The following is a 4689-nucleotide window of genomic DNA, read 5'->3' as shown; positions in this document are numbered from 1 at the left end:
AGAATATATATATATATATATTAGAATATATATATATTCTATTAGAATAAGTACAGGTGACGGCCATTCCCCTTTTTTTACCTGTCTTAACATAATTAACTAGTAATGAAAGACTGCTTAAGGTACACAAGGATGTGGCGTAATTCCCTTGGGTAGGGCAATTTCTTTTTATATTTTCCCCTCTAGACCTGTCCCCCGAACTCCAGGTTCCCTGCTGCCTGCTGGTATCTCCATTCACATATTTAAAAGACTTCGCAGTCTCAACATGTTTGACATCAAACTTCAGAGGTCTTGCTTCTCCTTTAGCTTTCCCTTCTCAATAAATGACGACTGCATCCTCCAGTTGTTTAGACTGAAAATCACAACCTGCCGCTGTCCATCTTATTTCTTTGTCTCCTTTAGGTCATTGATCAAATGTCATCATTTTGATGATGTTCTTCCTAACCGTGCCAGTTAAAATTAAACTCCCTCCCTGCCCCCAGCATTTCCCACATCCCTTGCTTCCAACATTTTCCCACTTGGCACCATGTCACTTTCGTTTGCTTCTTGCCCTCCTCTCACACTAAAAATTCCGTAAAGGTAGGATTTGGGCGGTGGGGGGAGGGGGGATGGTCTCGTTCACTGATGAATCCTTAGTGCCTAGAACAGAGCCTCACACATAGTGATTGCTCAATGAGTATTTGCTGAGTGAATGAATGAATTCGTGTTTCACATTTCAGCAACTAACACAGAGAAAAGATCGAGGAGGAGGAGAAGAAATGGGAGGAAGGGAAATGACTTACTCAAATATCACACAAAAGCTAGAGAGAACCAACAGAGCTGTGTATCTTGTCTTCTGGAGATCCAGTCATAGACTAAATTGTTTTAAATATTCTTCATAGTATGTTGGCTGGGCCTAAATAAAATGTCTATGCTTACACCCACTTGCTATGGTAGCTTCCTCCATGTGGGCATGAGGGAAATGGGCTGGAAGGATCTGGCAGAGAAAATGGGCTTGGGATAAGCTCGTGTGGCAAAAAGCAAGCTCTTAAATTGCTTCGTCGTTTTTATTCATTCTTCCAAACCAGAGGGTATTATCTATAACCAACAACACTTTCATATCAAGTGATAGCGCTCCAACAATAAGATAAGAAAAGCAATCGTTGGATGAAAATTACACCTATTACTAAGCGGAGAATTTTACTTCCGCTTAGAAATTATGATAAAAGCTTTGGTGAATTGCACCATGAAATATAGATACTAAATGAGAGAGAGAAAAATGAAAACCTCAGAGCAATAGAAACACCTCAGGAGTATTCAACCAAAGGCATGTACGCCGTGGAATCTTTAATAAGCTTCAGGAATGGAAGAGGCAAAATTGTCCACAAAGAAATGGGCCTAAGTGAAATAAGTTTCTGGAAATGACACCTTGCCATTTTCAGTGTATTTTTATAATTGCATATTTGGTGTCTCCTGGCTCATTGTAAGCTTTGGCTACTCATAAAAGCTCTGCATATGTGGAAGGCAGAGTGTCCTTCCAACAGAAAGATAATTTAAAAACACTGGACTCAGTAGAGGCTTCAGCGCTGTCCTTGCTGAGCTGGCCCTGACAGAGGCCAACATGCATGCAGGAGCCAGGGTCTCTTCTGAGAGTCTCTGAAAATGTTTCTGGCTAAAGATTTTGTACCTTTACCTCCAAGAGAAACAGACTGTTACACCTGAGTTTGTGGCTCATTTAAAAACATGAATGAAAAATTAGTCCTTAGATTCCCAACCTACCTGTCTCACTCTAGTTATCAAAATTTTGCCCAAAGATTTAAAATCAAAAAACTGTTTTTTTAACTTTTTATGTTTTTCAATTGCAGTTGACATATAGTGTTATATTAGTTTCAGGTATACAACATAGTTATTAAACATTTATATAACTTATGAAGTGATCGCCCCAATAAATCAGACAAATATGTAGTTATTACAATATTATTGACTATATTCCCTATACTGTACTTTACATCCCTATGACTGTTTTCATAACTGGCAATTTATACATCTTAATCCCTTCCCCTTTTTTACCCAACCCCTAAACCCTGCTCCATCTGGCAATCATCAAAATGTTCTCTGTATCTATGAGTCTGTTTTTGTTTTGCTTGTTCATTTATTTTGTTTTTAAGATTCCACAATATAAATGAAACCATAAGGTATTTGTCTTTCAGTAACTTATTTCAATTAACATTATTCCTTCTAGGTCCATCCATGTCTCTGCAAATGGCAAGATTTCATTCCTTTTATGGCTGAGTAATATTCCTTTGTATCTATGCACCACGTCTTCTTTATCCAGTCATCTATCAGTGGCCACTTGGGTTGCTTTTATATCTTGGCTATTGTAAATAATGCTGTAATGAACATAGGGGTACATATGTAAGATCAAAGAATATTAAAGGTAAAGCGACATTAGAGATCATTGAAATGCATTCCCTTATATACTGAACAGGAAACTGAAGTTCAGCAATGTCTTTCCTGTAGCTCACGGTGCATGTGATCAGGACTCTGCTCAGTTCTCACCTCTCTCTCCCCCAGTTCTCAAGGAAATGGGGCGCCCCTTTCCTGTCCCCCTATGACTCCATATTAGGGCTTATAAATAGGAAAAACTTCAGTCTTCCTGCTCCTGTGTAGAGAAAAACCCAGTTCTTCCTCACTGTGTGTTTCTCAACCACGAGTCTTCCTTACTGCTCACACACAACGCCTCACTTCTGACACTTCCGGTCACTAAACGCGTGGAGGTTTTTACCCAAGCCAAGCAAATCTCTGTGACACCAGCTGGGGGTCCTACCATTTAATTCAATTCTGACCCTATTTACTTGCAGACAGCATCAGATCCCACAGATTCGGGGCTGCTTTATAAGGCTGTTCCCCACCCCCGCACACCCACACTCTTCAGATGCCAGTCTGGAAGAGGAGGGAGGGGATTTTAAAATTCCAAGCTTCTCATCACACCTAGATCTTTCTGGTGACCAGCCCCCATCCATGTCACCTCAACAGAACAAAAGATGGTCCTAGTGCTCCTATTACTAAGGAAATTATACAGTCTTCAGAAGCTCTATGTTAGGAACCAGGGCCAAGTATATATATTATCTCATAGCTTATAATAGCTTCCCTTACAACGAAGTCTTAGTTCTGCCGAAACTCGGCCGTCTCCTCTATGCAGTTCTCAGCCTCGCCTTCTTCACCCCTGCCTAGTGGTTTGTGCAGTGGAGTCGGGAAACTTTTCCAACAGCATTGAGGGTAATCTCACCAGGAGAGATGAACCATGTGGGAGAGAGAGCCCAAAAGCATCATCTGGCTTTTCTCCCACGTACCATGTGGGAGAAGGTGTGTGCTACCTCTCACAGCAGTAAAGGTTGGACTGCCAAGGCCAAATCCATCTTAAATGCCACAGTCAGTTATATTGCCACAGCAAAATATAAGTACGTTATGTATGGTTTTCAAAATACCTCAGAAAAAAGATTAACTTCAAAGTGCTAACAAGGTAAAATAGAACGTTGCCTCTCAAGAGGGACTGAAATAATTATCCTACATTATCTTCATGCTGTGAAGTTCCCTACCCCATCCCTAACAGAGTTAACTATGTAAAAATAATTTCATTGGGTCAAGAGACTAAGCTTGTGTTCCCAATTTTCACTGCGATGTATAACAGGGTGTGAAATTGTTGAAAGGGTCATAGAGGCCAGCTTGGAACTTAAAATGGCTAATGATAATTTACTAAAAGGAATTAAAAAATAAAAAAACAACACTTTCTGATTCTAACGATTTCATTGTCTAAAAGGCAAAACCTCAGGAACAAACAGATAAGGGAAAAAATAACACATACCACGGAAGTATTCACCTCTCTTTTTTCCAGAAGAAGGTTAAAGGAATAATTTTGTTGTCTCAGTTAAAATAAAGCTGCAGGTGCACAGGGGTTGTCCCTTGTTCGTCCCTGCATTGCGGAGAGGGGCTTACACTCTTAACCGTGCCTTTCAGGTGCCAAGACTGGAAGGAAGCTCTTTCCATCAGTCACCTAGAAGGATGGAGGCAAACCCGCAGCAGCAGACTCCCTAAAGCCTCTGTCGGAGGCTCATTTTCATCCCATCACGTGCTTTTGTGGAGAAGAAACAATTAGAATTCTCTCACTCAGAGAGCTAGAGGGAATTTTTTCTTTTTCCCATTCTAAACAGTAGACAAAATTCTCACATCGGAAAACTCTAAGAAAAAGCATAAACAAAACAAAACAAAAAATGAGAACACAGATGTTTTATTCAAACACAACACAATAGCCATAAATAAAACACCCCAGAACTAAGGTCCAAAAATGCTTCATTCCCTCATGATGCAAACTGCTCTGACACCATCATCATTATATCTACATTTCACTAAACTAATTTCAATGCTATCACTGTGTCATCTACCATTCATTTTTTTATTGTTTGTACTAATGGGTTTGGTGAGTGGTGGATTAGTTGCATTTTAATGCCCAGAGGCAAAAAGATGAAAATATTACGATGACAGTAATGGATGAAAAAGCACCCGGCTGCTTGCAGTTTTATTTTACTGTACGTTGCCTTTGCTGGTTTAACCATTTTAGCAATAATAGACTTCAATTCCACAGGGACATTTCCCAAACAACCCAATGTCTCTTGCATAATATTTTCCCTATACCACCCCCTAAATCTTTCC

This window comes from Pteropus alecto, unplaced genomic scaffold, assembly GCF_000325575.1.
Source record: "Pteropus alecto unplaced genomic scaffold, ASM32557v1 scaffold81, whole genome shotgun sequence".
NCBI classification, from domain to species: domain Eukaryota; kingdom Metazoa; phylum Chordata; class Mammalia; order Chiroptera; family Pteropodidae; genus Pteropus; species Pteropus alecto.
The sequence above is the reverse complement of the archived record's forward strand: the minus strand, read 5'-3'. Positions refer to the sequence as shown.